Genomic DNA, 17,154 nt, shown 5'->3' on the forward strand with positions numbered 1-17,154 from the left:
CATCGGTATTTAGCAGTCATGACCAGCATGGCCAAACCAGTTTTTTAAATATCTAAATATTTTTCTTTTTTTAAATATTTTTTTTATTTTGAAGACTGAAAACAAGAGCAAGAAAAACAAAAGCAAAGACAGAAACAAGGTAGCATATAACAATACATACATTACATATTTTCAAAGTAAGAATATCTGATTAACAGTGATTAACATATCTACTTTTATCATCAAATCTGTTGCTCAGATTAACAGATCTGGTTATGCAAAATGGGATATGATGGAATATTAACACAGGCTTTCAAAAAATCTTAAATTTTTGTTCTTATCTCTCATTTTCTTTTATTACCTTTTTTGTAAAAAAAAAAAAAAGATTACTTTAAGGAGAGTATAGTAAAAAAAAAAAATGGGGCTGGGGAGATGGCTCAGTACAATAAGCACTTCCCTGTTAAGTTCAAGGGCCTGAGTTCAATTCCCAGTTCCAAAAAAAAAAAAAAAGGATAGTAATAATTGATATGACATTAGAAATTCTACACATTTAAAAGACTAGGATGACAGGTATTTCAAGCATGGGCTTAGTATTACACATTGCTGTCCCTGATGTAGTTGCTTAGTTCACAGATATCAGCATACAGAGTTAGTCAGGGTGAGAATTCTACCTATCAACTGCTATTTTCAAAAACCTGATGGAAATTCTTAGGACTATTGCCTTATCCATCTTGTAAATATACATGTATGTTTTTCCCCCTACCTCATTTCCTAACTTTTCTCCTTGCTCTCTGTTGTTAAACCCTTAAGTTTTGTTTCTTTCCATATAACCATGTCTGTTATACCTTTCAGTTTTTATTTCTTCTTTTGAGTTCTTACTCTAGGGACACAATACAATATTTATCCATGGGGGTCTAGTTTATTTCAATAATGAGTATAGCTTCAAATTGCATCCACTTACTTACAAAGGCTTCAAGTTTATTTTTTTTATAGCTGAATAATATTCCATTGTATAAAAATACCACATCTTTTTCATCCATTCCTCAGGTGACAGGCATTTTGGTTGATTCCAAGATTTGGCTATCACAAATTGTGCTGCTATAAACATAGGTACACATACGTCACTATGTTATAGTGTTTTCAGTTCCTCTGGGAAAATTCCCAGAAGGGGCATAGCTGGATTGAATGGGATTTCCAGTCCCAGTTTTTTGAGGAGTCTCCACACTGATTTCCATAATGGTTGCACCAGTCTACATTCCCACCAGCAGTGGAGAAGGGTTCCTTCTTCCCCACAGCCTCTCCAACATTTCTTCTTGTTTGATTTGTTTATGATAGCCATTTGTTTTAGGGTGAGATGGTATCTCAGTGTTGTTTTAATTTGCATTTCATGAATGGCTAGTAATGTGGAGCAATTTTCATATATTTATTTGTTTTTGTATTTCTTCCTCCGAGAAGTGTGTTTTCGTCTTGGATGCCCATTTTCTGGACTGGGTCTTTAAATTTTAGGGCCGTAATGGTCTTTAGTTCTGTATAAATTTGAGAGAGCAGAACTTTGGCGGAGTGCTTATTAGTTAAGATTTTTTCCCAAATTTGTGGGTTGTCTTTTCACTTTGTTGGTAATTTCTTTTGATGTACAGAAACTTCTCAGTAAGAGGAGGTCCCAGTTGTTAATTCTTTCAAGTATTACCTGTGTGATTTGCTTTTAGTTTATGAACTCTTTGCCTACCCTGATGTCTTCAAGAGTTCCTCCTACTTTCTCTTCCAGGAGATTTAGTGTTTCTTTTTGAATGTTTAGATCTTTAATCCATTTTGACTTTAGCTTAGTGCATGGTGATAGACCTGGGTCAAGTTTTAGTTTTCAGCAAGTAGAGAGCCAGTTTTTCCAGCACCATTTGTTAAAGAGGCTTTCTTCCAGTAAGCATGTTTGGCTTCTTTGTCAAAGATAAGGTGGTTGAGTGTGTTTGTAGTGGCTTCTGCATCTTCTAATCTATTCCATTGATCCTCGGGTCTATTTTGTTGCCAGTAACATGCCAATTTTATCATAGTACCTTTGTAGTATAATTTCAAGTCAGGAATTGTAATGCCTCCTGCCTTGTCTTTGTTGCCCAGGATTACCTTTGTCATTCTAGGTCTTTTCTGGTTTCAAATACATTTTAGGAATGATTTCTCTAAGTCTGGGAGGTATGTTTGTGGTAGTTTAATAGCAATTGCATTAAATCTGTACAACAATTTTGGGAGTATGGCCATTTTCACAATGTTGGTTCTTCCTATCCAGTAGCGGGGAATATCTTTCCATTTTATGAAATCCTCTACAATCTCTTTTTTCAGAGTATTGTAATTTTCCTTGAAAAGATCTTTGACTTCTTTAGTTAGATTAATTCCAAGATATTTCATTTTCTGCAGTGTTATTGTAAAAGGTATTATTTCTCTAATTTCCCTCTCAATGTGTTTGTTATATGTGTAGAGGAATGCTATTGACTTTTGGGTATTGACTTTGTATCCTGCTATGCTATCCAGTCCTAGTTTTTTGAGGAGTCTCCACACTGATTTCCATAATGGTTGCACCAGTCTACATTCCCACCAGCTGTGGAGAAGGGTTTCTTTTTCCCCACAGCCTCTCCGATATTTGTTTTTGTTTGATTTCTTTATGAGAGCCATTCTTTCTGGGGTGAGATGGTATCTCAAATATCTAAATATTTTTCTACCAACTGGTACTGTAGCCTCTTCTTTGACTCCTAGAACAGCCTAAATCTACCAAAAGCTTTAATTCAATGTGAAAGCTGGTTTAGCAGGGGACCTCCAGGGCCCTACCCAAGACCTACAGCCAGCCTGCTGGGCTGCTCAAATGTCTTGAGGAACTTATCTTGGTTGAAGAAGCCATGATTTCTCTGAAATATTGATATCCAAAGGTGCAGCATGTGGCAACAGGATGGTACAGCAGCTGTTTTGTGGTGTTAATAACAGTGTTCTTTATGTCTGTTGAGGACAGTGCCAGGTTGCATAACAAACAGCTCCCGTTTAAATGGTCTAAGCCCTGCCCAGGATGCTTCCACAGCCTCCTGCACTGCACAGCCAGAGCTGCTGCCAAAATGTAGGGCCAAGTGCAGAAGCAGTCTTGTGGGTGTCCCCAGCCCGGCCTGCCAGACCTCCCCTCTATTGATCACAATGGAAGCCCTGATTTCTATAGGCTTTTCTTAGACCTGTGAGGTTAAATTATAGAAAGACAAGCAGGTTCATGCCAACTCTGAAATGGTTCTTTTTTTAGTCACAAAGGAATGCCTGAAAAGGTTTTCATCCCAGTAGCTGAAGACAAGGTGAAGGAGAAAAAAGGTTTTTTTAAAGATGCCTGGGCTTTTAGAAAATCTGGCTACTTTGGAAGTATTCCATGCTCCAGGATAGTACTGGGTGTTAGAGGACACATAAAGTAACTTGTAGTTTTAACACTATGATTTCTCCACCAACATTTATTTTTATACATTCTATTGCTGCAAGATACCTCTGTGAGGTTTACTCAGTCAAGCTATGGGCCCTTATGGGCTAAACATGACTTCCATGTTCATATCTCTTGTAGCTAGCATGGTGCTGGTACCCATCCTTCAACTAGAGTTTCTGGAGTTGACTAGAATGAGACAGAACAGGATAGAAAAGATAGTGAAGGAGAAAAGATAGGCTCTTCCTATTCATCTACTAGCTTTCTAAATATTTATGATAACTTAGCTGAATATGATCTTAATGCCATCTTTCTCAAGAAATATCAGAAAAGTATATCAGGGGAAGAGATTAAGTAGAAAGAACACTTTTATTTATTTATTTACTTTTTTTGTATTTTTAGAGAAGGGTCTATAGGGTATTCAGGGTTTGACTACTAGATTGGACTTATAGTGATCCACCTATTTGCAGCCTCACAAGAGCTGGAATTACAGGTGTGCACCACCATGCCCACTCTCAATTGCCATCTCAGTACACCCTGGGGCAGGGCTGGAATGGAAGGCCTGGTAATTATTTACATTTTAAAGAAAAAAATAATAAAACAATGGTACAGAATTTCAAAACATAATAATAAATTAAAATGATTAATATATTGCATATTATTAACATCATACTAGTTGCTCGGATTACAAGATATAGGCATGAAAAACTAATGAACTTTCAATGAAGTAATAGAAATTACTAGTATAGTTGTCTTAGCTATCTTGTGTATCTGTGTGTGTATATATATATTTTTCTTTCCCTTCCTTCTTTCTCCTTTCCCCCATTCCAGTTTTTCTTTCCTCTTGAGCAATTTATTCTCACTTCTCAATATCTATTTTATGTTTTGTATCGTATTTATTCTCTAAGTTTCTTACAGTAGGAAGAAATAATACAACATTTACACATGTGCATCTGATTAATTTCACTTAAGAATATTGTCTCAAATTGCATCTATTTATCTATAAAAGTCATGATTTGATCTTTCTTTCCACCTGAGTTAAATTATCATTATTCACAGATGACATGATACCCTACATAGAAGACTCCAAAAACTTCACCAAAAGACTTCTAGATTTAATAAGCAAATTTAGTAGCATAGCTGGATACAAAGTCAACACTCAGAAATGAATAGCATTCCTGTACACTAATAGCAGAATCATAGAGAGAAATTACAGAAACCACAACCTTTGTAAATACCTTCCCCCAAAAAAGAAATAATTAGAAATCAATCTAACAAAAGAAGTAAAAGATCTATATGTTGAAAATTACAGTATTGTGAAAAAAGAAGAGATCAAAGAGGATTTCAGAAAATGGGAAAATATTCCTTTCTCATAGATAAGAATGAGAAAATGTCCATACTCCCCAAACTGTTATACAGAATTAATGCAACCCTGAGCAGAATATCATTAGTGTATCTCACAGAACTAGAGAACACATTCCAAAAATTAGCTTGGCACCAGAAGAGACCTAGAATAGCAAAGGCAATCCTGGCCAATAAAGACAAAGCAGGAGGCATCACAATTCCTGACTCAAAATTATACTACAAAGCTACTGTGATGAAATAAGCATGGTACTGGCAAAACAAACAAAAAACAAAAAGAAAAAAACAGACCTGAGGATCAGTGGAACAAATTAGATGATGTGGATACAACAACAAACACATTCAGTCATCTTATCTTTGATAAAGGATCGAAACATGTTTACTGGAAGGAAGATAGCCTCTTTAACACATGGTGCTGGAAACACTGACTCTACATGTTGGAGAATAAAACTAGACCCAGGTCTATCACCATGCACTAAACTATAGTCAAAATGGATCAGAGAACTAAATATGAAAACAGAAACACTAAATCTACTGGAAGAGAAAGTAGGTAGAAATCGTGAAGATATAGGAATAAGCAAAGAATTCATGAACAAAATTCAAACTGCATGAGAAGCGCTTCAAAGAATCAACAACTGGGATCTCATCTTATTAAAAAGCTTTTGCACATCAAAAGAAATCATCAATACAATAAGAGGAAAACTGACTATCCCTCAGACAAAGGACTTCTGTGTAGAACAAACATATAAGGAACTAAAAAAATCAGGCCCCCCAAATTCAAAGACCCAAACCAAAATGGGCATCTGAGATAAAACAGGCTCTTCTCAGATGAAGAAATACACATAGCAAATAAATATGTTAAAATGTTCAATGTAAGTGGTCACTGGAGAAATGCAGATTACAATAATGCTGAGATTCCGTCTCACTCCAAAAAAAGAATGGCTATCATGAAGAAGTCAACCAATGACAAATGCAGGAGGGATTGTGAGGAAAAAGGAACCCCACTCCACTGTTGGTGGGAGTGCAAGCTGGTTAAAACACTGTGGAAATCAGTATGGAGATTCCTCACGGAACTAGGATTAGAAGTCCTATTCAACCCAGCTATTCCCTTTCTAGGTATCTTTCCAGAAGAACTCAAGACAATATGCCACAGTGACATATGTGTATCCATATTTACAGAACCACAATTTGTCATAGAAACCTTGGAAACAACCCAAATGCTCACCAATTGAGGATGGATAAAAAGTTTTTATTTTTTAGTACATTTATCCACTCATTTGTTCAATAAATGTCTGGATTTTTATTTGCCTTTTTAGGGAATCTGGGACCCATAATGAGCAAAGGACCTGTCCTCATGGATTGTACCATTTAGTGGAGAGATGTAGAAAGGTAAATAGCAAGGGGCACATTTCATGCTGAATACTATAATAATGATGAAACAAAATGACAAACTTGAAAGAATGGAGGAATTACTTAGATTAGGCAATCTCAAATGCTCAGGAAATATCTTTAACATGAATTCCCAACAGAGAGGAAGAAGATACCTCTCACACAAGTGAGCGAAGAGCATCCTGGGAGAGAAGGTCCGCCTGAGGTTGGAGTGAGGGGCATGTGGATTCACCCAACCTGAGGGTTCAGCAGCAGGCAGACTATGCCAGGTCTGGGATTACAGGCATGTACCACCATGTCCAGTCTCAATTGCTGTCTCAGTGCGCCCAGGGGACTGGGACTGTCACAGCAGGCCCAGGGATCGAACTCCTGGCCCAAAGAGTTTTAATAGGCAAATAATATGGTTGTTATGTCCTCCTTAAAAAATAATACCATGATGACTTCTTCATTAGCCTGGATAGGGACAGGAAGGGCAAGAGGAAGCATGAACCATCAGTAAGTCCAGTGCATCTCAGAATACACCACGCAGGAATGTCTTGTCTCTGCAAGTGTCTGAGCACGCCTGTACAGGACAACTTTTCTTCACTATAACCAAATATCCAAGGTGGGCTATTCAGTTTCAACGCTGAGGGCCCTCATAACATGGCTCTCGTGTTGGTAAGGGTCTTGTGCAAGCAGAGCTTACCTCTCCACCCATGATGCAGAGAACAGATAGGACCAGACTCTGGCCCCTGGTCAAGGGGACTAGCAAGGCTCCCTCCTCCTCTGAGGGCATGGGCCAAATGAACTAAGGACGCAGCACTAGGTTTCACCTCTCAAAAGTTACATCACCTTCCTAGAGGCCAAGTTTCCAGCAAAGGAGGCTCTTGGGCCCGAACTACACCCAATGAGAAATTCGACTCCAAATATAAGTTAGTGATTTTAATTTGTCCTCTTTTTCCTAAAACACTGATATGCTCATTTTCAGAGTGATTTGTTTGTAATAAACAGAATAAGTCAGTATTTCTGGAAAGAAACTATGGTGAATGTTTTAAATTTAAGAAAAACATGTTATAAGAAAAGACCCAATAACTTTAATCCCCCTTGAAATCCTGCCCCACGGCCCACACATCTTGCCACGTCCTGAAGTCTTTTCATTGAGTGCCTTTACTGTTGTTGTCAGGGCTGCCTCAGTGTCCAGAATAGATTCAAACCCAGTCATGGACATTTTAATTTGGGAGGGAAAGCCAGAACTCGCACAGTGCTGGATGCGTGGAATAAGGTGGGTGAGCAGGTGCCTAACGCTATTCCCATGGTGCACTGGATGGTGCAGCACGCGCTACATTTTATCACACTTCTAAAGGCAGCTCGGGAAACGGACTTCCTGACCTCCAGAAAGTGGCAAGGATGATGGGATGAATGTGCTGGAAGCGAGGTGGAGTATTCTGAGGGCGAGTGGCAATGCACTTTTTACTATAATAAATGTTAAAGTTTAAATACTCGCCCACGTTTTGATCACATGTGTGCTGCTCTGCACCCAGAAAGGTTCTCCTCGGGACTGAAGCCAGCCGGGTACAATCGCCCTTCATGAAAGTTCAGAACTCTGCCGTGAAGCAAGATGATAAACCAACAACCGGAAAGTAGAAGGAGCTAGGTAACTGGGAGAGGAGGAAAGACTGAGGAATACTACCAACAAAAGCAACAACAACCACAAAAACCCCAGGGCATTTGCACTCCGCCCAAAGCGGAAGTGGAGGTTCCGCAGCAAACAGGAGCAGAGGGTGGTCATCCGCGGACACGCTGGCCGGCCAGCCACGTGGCCTCCCAGGCCGGGCAAGCGCTGCGGGCTGCGTCTGCTGAAGGCAGGCGGTCGCGCAGTGCGCAGCCGAGTCAGGTGACCCTGCCGTTCTCCAGCAATGACCTCCTTCGCTTCGGGAAGCAGCCTGTGCAGACCTGTGAGGATGAAACTGCCTGCGCTTCCACAGAAGCATGTTAGAGCTCGGGTGCCTGGGTCTTCCCAGGTACGACCAAGTGACGGAGCAACTTTCACGCTAACCTGCCCCTGTGATGGGTCTTCTCCTTATTAACACGAGGTCCTGCCTTAGGGCTGAGGGTGGCATCTTCCTTTCTGCACATCTTCTTGCTTTCCAATAAGCTGAAAGTAAGTTGAGGGCCGCTGGGGGTTCCGCGGGGCGCCGACACTCGGCTTCCAGGGAAGCCCTTTATAGTTACGCCTGGCATCATTGTCACAGGAAGAAGTAATTCCTTTGAAAGGTTAAGGTTTTAAAGATTCGAAATAATTGCTGCGTTGCCTGTTTAGGATGATCATATTCACACACACACACACACACACACACACACACACACACACACCCCAAAACTACACTCCATAAATTATGGGTTTTGCAAACTTTGTTAGCCACCGAGTTTACCCTGGTTTGAGTTTTTTTAATTTTCTGATCTTCAAGGACATTAAACGCCTTTGCAAGATAATTCAAATTATTGATAGCATAGACTGATGTTAATGTTCTGCTTAAGAATTTAACAAGTGCATAAATAATGTCAATGGTATTTAAGTCACCTTGTAATCCGGTTTGCTAGAAACAGAACACAAGGGGTGAAAGACTGGAGGGTCGCGATGCGGCGCGCCCTCCAGCGGTCGCACACGCTCACTGCACAAAGCGTCTGCTCGCGGGCCGGCCGGCGGGCGGGGTGGGCTCGCGTTGCAGTCACGTGCGCTCACGCCGCGCGGGGGGAGCCCCGCAGCTCCGCTCCTTCCGACGCGCGGGACTCGGCAGGCGACGGCCGGCCCGGTCTCCCTCGGGGCACAGTGGCCGGAAGGCGGCCCGGCTGCCGAGTCCCGCTCTCCCCGCGGCCCTCGGGCTCTCGGCTGGGCGCGCTGCGGACCCAGCGTAGAAACGGAAGCCTGCAGAGAGAGACTAAACGGATGCTCCCCAGGCGCAGAGCCAGGATGCATCCCTGGGGTCTCGTCCGAGTCCCACCGAGCCCAGCCCTGGTTCTCCGAGGTGCGGACGGGCGAGCCTCAGCCGGTCCCGACTGTCGAGTATCGTCTTCACGCTCGCTCGGAAACTGTCTTCCATATTAAGCCGCAACCTAGCAACAGAAATGGTGCTTGAAAGATACGGAAAATTAAGAAACACTTACTTGGAACTACCCGCTCCTGATAAACAGAAGGACATCTCTTTTCAAGGCAGCCGCACCCAGCCTCCAGGGCCTGTAAACATGGTGCAGTCAGCAGCGAGTGGCTTCGCAGGTGCAACCCAGCGACACTGTGGAGAGGCGAAGCTGTTCGGGATGATCCCAAAGGCGCGCTGCAACTCAAAGTTGAACACAGACCCAAATATAAAATTGAAAACTATGAGATATTCAGAATCATGCACAGTGGGAAACATTTTGACCTTGAATTATGCAAGTTTATTATAACACCTAAACTGTGATCCATAAACCCACAAACTATTGCTTCAAAGAAACCCAAAGTAATTGTGCTGAAGGAAAAATAGCAAGCAAAAAGTACATAGAACATGTTTCCATTTGCGTAAAGTCTAGAAAACACAAACTAATGTGAGGTAACCAAACGCAGATTTGGTAGCCAGGAGAGGGGCAAGGAATGAGACAGAGAAAGGATCATAAAGGGACCTGTACGTCCCTTTTACATGTAGGGACATGATAGTAAGCAAACACATGTGCTGTCATGGAAAATCTGTTTTCATGGGGGTTACATTTAGGGGTAAGGAAGTCGTCCGGAGAGAACATAATTTCCATGGGTGATCACTGTGATAAATATTAAAAATGTGTCTAAACATTTTTTATAAAACGTTTGACGTCATAGAGTAATTAGGGTCAGGGTAGTGCTGCCCTCCAGCAAGCTGAACAGCCTTAACGGATGTGAGGTCAAATGGTATGAACTATCTGCTAGAAAATGTGGACCGAAATGTGTGGGCTATTTGCTTCAGAAATTCTGACATATCCTAAAAGGTTTTCAAATGTATCTACTTAATGACTTACGTCAATGTGAGTTCCCCGCGTACTTTCCTACCCACCGGCCTCCTTGTTCTCACAGAAGCCTAACATGACTTGCAAGTTCTTGGGAATTACATCTTTCTATTTCTAATTCACTGCTGTGCTCGTCAGTTTTCTGTGGCTGTAACAAATGCCTAAACCAACCAACTTACAACTAGAGATGGTTATTTTGGCTGCAGTCCATGACTTGCTGCACCCACCAGAGATCATAGTAGAAAAGCCCTTCAGAGCAGCATGCTGAGCAGCAGGCTTGAAGAAAGAGACTGAGTTGATGTCTCCTTCAAGGTCATGCCCCAGTGACCTGAAGAGCTCCGTGAGGCCCTGACCCTGCCAGCTCCCAGAACACCGTGTTGGAACGAAGTGCGAGCAGCTTGGGGAACACTTGGGATCAAACCAATGCAATTAAAAACCATGTACTAACTGCTAATGTGATAAATCATTCTGTGACTTCCTGAATAGATGACATAGTAGCTCAATTAAAAATATGCAGAGTGAAATAGACAAGTGTGCAAAGACAGACGTAGCATGACATCACTAATGTATCACCTAAAAATGTCAGACTTTCGGAGTGTGCACACACAGGGAGCATGGACCAGGAGGGGTGAGGGCTGGTGGAGAGAGGTCTCCTCCGGGCCCAGGAGTTTCCACCAAAAAGGAGGGGAGGCTTCTGGCCACCTGCTGCGCAGAGCAGCAAGTATGGTCACAGTCATATGGTGCAAATTTCAAAATAATAAGAGCGAATTTTAAATATTCTGGACACAAAGTTTTTAGTGGAATGGATCTTAATTTGATCATTCAAGATGTGTGCATGTATTAAAATATCTGTTGTGCACCATAAATATATACAACTATTAGTTGTTAAAAATTTTGAGATTCTAATAAAAACAGATACAGGGTTTTGGTCTCCTTCTTGTAAATGTCTGAGTATCTTCCCATTTACACTATGCATTTGTCCCCATGAGCATGTCCATATGAGCAATACAGAGGGAATTAGAGCAAACATAACACATTGCTGTGCTTGGGTGTGCACCAGCTGTGCTCTCCTGGGAGCAAGTCCCTCTCTATAGCATGACTCGGTCGCTTTTGAGCCTCAGTCACCTCTTTTCTCCCTCTCCCTGATGCCTTTCTCCATCTTCAGAGTACCAGGAATGGACTTCACTGAGTGTGAGAACGCATTTCTATGATTAATGATTATATTGGTTTAATACGTATTGGAACATTTTGCAGCTGTGACTACAAGAATAGAAGTGCATATATGCAAATACCATCCATGCTACCTTTGCAGTGAGCTGTAATAGGTAATTGTCATTTATTATTGCATTTTTGTTTGCTTATTACCTGATTTTTTAAATGAATATAGATTATATCATGTTCATTTACAATATAAACTGCTTGTGTAAGTGTATACACACACACACACACACATATATATATATATATATATATACTATATGTAATACATAAAATGTATATTAAATGTTGGTCATTTCAGTGTTGTTTTGAAAGCCCATGAGAAGGAAGGGCACCAACTCAATCACACGTCCTACTATTTCAGACTTTAACAGAGAGCAGCCCAACAGTCAAGACCTGAGTCCCACCAAGTTTCCTGCCATCAGTGCTGTGCGGCCCTCAGGCGTCGCAGCTCATCTGTTCCTCTCAGGCACTGTCACTAAATCGCTCTCAGAGCCAGAAGCCAGCAGAGTGAATCCTGTTCCCAAGGAATGCCAGTCACTTGACGGTTTCCTTGCTGTGACAAACAGAGGTTTCCAGGCATTTAAAATCATGCAACATTGGGGAGATGGCTTAGTAGAATAAGCACTTCCCTGGCAAGGGTCTGAGTTCAATCCCCAGTTCTGCCAAAAATAATCATGCAACATTGTAGTTAAAGACAGAAGTCAACATTCCATGTGATGGGAATCCTGCCACCTCAAAGCGGGAATAATGATCTTAATTCAAACAAAGTGAACTTCAAGCCAAAATGAATCCAAAGAGGCAAAGGTGACTATATATTGGATATAGGAATACTCTAGCAGGAAGAGATAACAATTATTAACATATACACTAAACAATAGCCCACCTAATTTCATTAAACAAGTATTATACAGAAGTTGTGATATTTTTATACAATGGAGTACTACTCGGTCCTAAGGATGAATAAGCCTGAGACTTTTATAGATAAATGGATGAAACTTGAGAACATATTCATAAGCAAAATAAATCAGACTCACATGTGTAAGCATTGTATGGTTGCCCTGGCATAAGAAACTGAAAGACTAAGGTCTTAAATGTACCATAGATATCATGAAAGAAACAGGAAGAAATTCACAAAGGGAAAGGAGCGAGAATGGTAAAAGGGGGAGGGACAGTTGAGAAAAAGGGAAAAATACAATTCAGCTATACTATTAGTGTCTCTTAATTAAAAAGGAAGGTTTGAGCTAATATTAACTGGAAAAAGTTTTATGTCCATATCTTATACCATGAGCAACTACTTTAAAGATAACAAGAAATGTATCAGCTACTGTTATTCTCCTATTATCTTGTTATGAAATTTAGTTTATTTTTTCCATAAAATAAAAAGACATAGAAGATTAGGTAAACACAATTACAGTGGGAGGCCTCAATACCGTATTATGACAAATAGATCAATTAGGTAAACTAATCAATAGAGAAATATCAAAGTTGGACAAAACCTTTAAACAAATGGACTTCATAGCTGTCTGCAGTGTTCTACCCAACAACAACAGAAGAGGCTCAGAGTGAGCACTGTGCTACTGTACACTGTCACACTGTACACAAGCACGCAACAGCACAGCCGTGACACTGTCCGACAGACACTTGAGCCACTTCTGTGATTTGCTCGGATCTAAAAATGTTCCTACAGCGAGGCCCATTCCTACCTGTGAAGGTTCACAACTTGAGTGTCTGTAAGCTGGGGACTTACTGTAAACGTCAAAGAACTGAATTATGCTGTGTATATCATCTATCAGATCATGAAACTAGAAGCCAAGACAGAATAAATCATAGAAATTATTCAAATACAAGAAAACTAAATATTACACTCTCAAAAGAAAAATGGATTACAGAAAAAATTAAAGAAAAAAGTAGACCATTTCTATAACTAGCATGGTAATGCTAATACAATGTACCAGCACTTACGAGACACAAGTAGTCCTAAGCTAAGAATGTTCACATCACAAAAACAGAAAAAGCCCAAATAAATAAGCTAATGATGCACTTCAAGTTCCTAAGAAACAAACACACAAACCAACAAAAATAAATATAACCCAAACCCAGAACTAGTACAAGAAAGGAAATTACAATGATCAAAGCAGAAATCAGTGAAGTTGAAACCAGAAGAAAAAAAAATCACAACAAAGAATCATGAATAAGAGTTGGTTCTTCAAAAGAATAAACAAAATAGACAAGCCCTTCACAATCCAACCAAAAATAAGAGGAAAGACTCAAATCAGTGCAATTATAAATGAAAAGATGAAATAAAAGTGAACTTCTGAAAATGATAAAACTGTACAGAAGTAGACTGGAGAAATCATAAAAAATTTAGATTTCTAACAACATATAAATTGCCAAAACTGGATCAAGAAAATTTAAAACTGTTTATAATCTGATAATAAGCAATGAGACTGAAGCAGCAATTAGGGGAAAAAAACCCAACAACTACCAACTGGAAAAATCCCAAGGCCAGATCAATTAATTCCTGAATCCTAGAAAAATTTAAAGGTAGATCTAACACCAATACTCTTCAAATTCTTTAAGGAAACTGAAAGGTAAGGGCTATTCCCAAAATCATTTCTGGAAGCTACTGTTACCCTGATTCCAAAACCAGACAAGGATCCAACCAAAAAAGAGAACTCTAGGTCAATATTTTTAACAAATATAGATGCAGAACTCCTCCAAAAGATATAGGCAAAAAGAGTGCAGTAAATCATGTGCACAATTTATCATAATAAACTAGGCTCTTCCCAAGGATGTAAAAATGGTTCAATATATGCAATCAATAAATATAATACATCACACAAAGACAAATATATGATCATTTCAATAGACACAGTAAAAGCTTTTGATAAACCTTACTATTTTCCTTCACACACACACACACACACACACACACACACACACACACACACACAAAACTGCTGAAGGAAAGTATCGAAGGACTTTATCTCAATCTGATAAAACCCACTTATGACCAGCCTACTCCCAACATTACATTAAGGGGAGAAGACCTGACATCTTTCCCTTTATTTTATTTTATTTTATTTTATTTTATTTTATTTTACTTTATACAAATTTTATTCTTCTTTAAAAATGAACCACCTATAGTGATTTAAAAGTTTAAAGAGGTAAATAATGTGTATAGATGTCAAACACTACAAATTAAAATAATTTCTTCTCATTGGTTGGTCAAAACCAGAAAAAACCCTTAGTATTCATATATTTAACATTTGAGATTTTTACCTAAGTAAGGAGCTCTGAGTCCATGACATGGCGGTGTAGGGTTTGTCTGAGGTACAATCTGAACATATCCCCAGGGATCATAACTATCTCAACTAGTTTATGAGCCTGACCAGCGATTGCTTCTGTAATTATGATTTTTTAAACATTTCATCTGAGGAATCCAGTGCAACAGTAGTAGAAGAGCTCCACAAACTTAGGGCACACCTATGAATGTCAAAGATTTATTTTACACAAAAATTACGTAAGGATTTTCAAAAGACCTTCATCCTGTGTTTAAAAAACACTATTATCCCCCTCTTAAGGAGGACATAAAAGATGCCAGAAAATTTATAATTTCTAAAATCATCAGTGGAACTGCCAGATTCATCCAAGTTTTGAGAGCAAACAGTTGTTTGATTTTCACTTTTGTTCCCTGTATACTCTGATGTATACTTAGATCTTATTCTCCTAGCTTTTTTTTCTCCTTTTTTCTTAGTCATGCATCTTTATGCTTGCTTTTTTTCCTCAGATTTAGATTCTAAACTGTTCCCTTTCATTTTGGTACATTTTCCTGGTTGAATCAGCCTTGGTGATAAATTAATTTTGTCTTTGTTCCACTGACAGACATTTCTTTCTTCATTTTTTGGCATGTGCATCTTTACTACTAGGTCTACATAGCTGACTCTTTCCAGTTCAAAAGGCTGCCCTTCCAATGACTGGTCTCAAAATCATCCAAGGCATCAGACTGCCTCAGAGTATTAAACTGCCCCTTTATGTGGCGACGGAGTGATACAGGCCTTGGTAAGACATCAGCAGCAGGCTGAGCTTCACCTGAATCAAAATCAGAGCCTGCCGTGTCTTGAGGAGTGGGAAGCATTTGCTCTTCTATTTGGAATGATCCTCCATGTCTGGGAAGATCATTTTTTTGAAAAGGATCTTGCAGTAAATCCTTTGCAAACAGGTCCTTGGGGTTGTCGCCATTATTGGAGTCCATTCCTGAGAGACATATTTCCTGGTTCTGAGCAGTATCTTCCATTTGTTATGACGTAAGTCTTTCTTTCAGTGCATAGAGCTGACATGTAAGGTAGTAACATTCTTTTCTTAGCTGTAGGATGATATCCTGGGCTTCTCTTACTTTGGATTTTTCATTTTCCAAAGCTAAAACTAACATTCTGTTGTTATCCTGGTAATTTTTCAGCAGTGTACCAGTGCTGGTGATGACTTGGCATGGTGCAGGGATAAAAGACCTGTGCTTGCCAGCCTCTGCCAAGTTTTTATTCCTTTTCTCTTTCATTCACTTCTTTAAGTCTTCAAGACTATCTTGAAAGGACTTTTTCTGGCATTTTTCCTTGGCCATCTTCTGCCTTGGCCAGGACTTCTGCAGCTGTCGCCCTCTTCACATCCAAAGGCCGCGCGAAGCAGTCTGCCAGGCGCAAGCCCCATGTTCTAGGCCCGCCTCGCCCGCTACTGCCGCCGCCACATTCCCATCTTTCCCTTTAAAATCAGGAAAAAGACAAGGACTTCCACTATTACCACTCTTGTTCAACATAGTGCTCAGAACATTAGCTGGAGTAATCAGGGCAGAAAAAGAAACAGAAGGGATATCTATAGGAAAAAAATTATAATAAATTTCAGACCATAATTCTCTACATAGAAGACCCCAAAATTCTACCAAAAGACTTCAAGAATTCATTACTAAATCCAGTAATTGTCAGGATACAAAATCAACACACAAAATTTTGGTGTCTCTGTACATCAATAATGAACTCACTGAGAAAGAAATTAGGAAAAATGCCTTTCATGATAGCAGCAAGAAAAATCAAATACGTAGGAATTAACCTAACTAAGGAAGTAAGATTCCTCTGCAATGAAAACTACAGTTTTCCCTGAGAATTGAAGAAGACATCAGAAAATAAAAAGATGTCCCTGCTCCTGTAAGGCAGAACAAGTGCAGTCACAAAGGCCACACTTCCAGAATTAATATGTCGACTCAATGCAATCACAATCAAATTTCTAGCAGCATTCTTCACAGAACTAGAGAAATAATCTTAAAACTCATATGAAACCAAAAAAGACCGAGAATAGACAAAGCAATCCTGGAAACAAGAGCGAACCGGGAAGCGCCACATCCCACGCTCCAAGTTATATTATTCAGCTGCAGTGATAAAAAATGGCATAGTCCTGGCACAAAAACAAGCAGGAAGACTAGTGAGCAGGACAGAGCATGCGGGAACAAGCCACGCACATCAGGTTCTTTGATCTTTGACAAACAGCCCTAGAACACATGGTGAAAGAAAGATAGCTTCTTTAATAAATAATGGTGGGAAAATTGGAATAGTGACATCAGGTATACAACTCTCACCACATTCTAAATAAAATCAAAATGGATCAAAGAACTAAATTTAAAACAGAACAAACTGGCAGGAAGATAATAGGTAAAACTCTTGACACCAATAGGTGTAGGCAAGAACTTTCTGCACAGAATCCTGGTTGGACAAGAAATGGTACTAAAATCAGCA

The 17,154-nt window shown here is 39.8% G+C and overlaps 1 pseudogene; it reads right to left on the reverse strand.

Moving 5' to 3' along the window:
- Nucleotides 1–14,907: 14,907 nt before the first annotated feature.
- On the reverse strand, nt 14,908–15,992 carry LOC101577381 (annotated as a pseudogene).
- Between the last annotated feature and the right edge of the window lie 1,162 nt (nt 15,993–17,154).

The sequence above is a fragment of the Octodon degus genome, unplaced genomic scaffold (genome assembly GCF_000260255.1).
Source record: "Octodon degus isolate 3935 unplaced genomic scaffold, OctDeg1.0 scaffold00148, whole genome shotgun sequence".
NCBI classification, from domain to species: Eukaryota; Metazoa; Chordata; class Mammalia; order Rodentia; family Octodontidae; genus Octodon; species Octodon degus.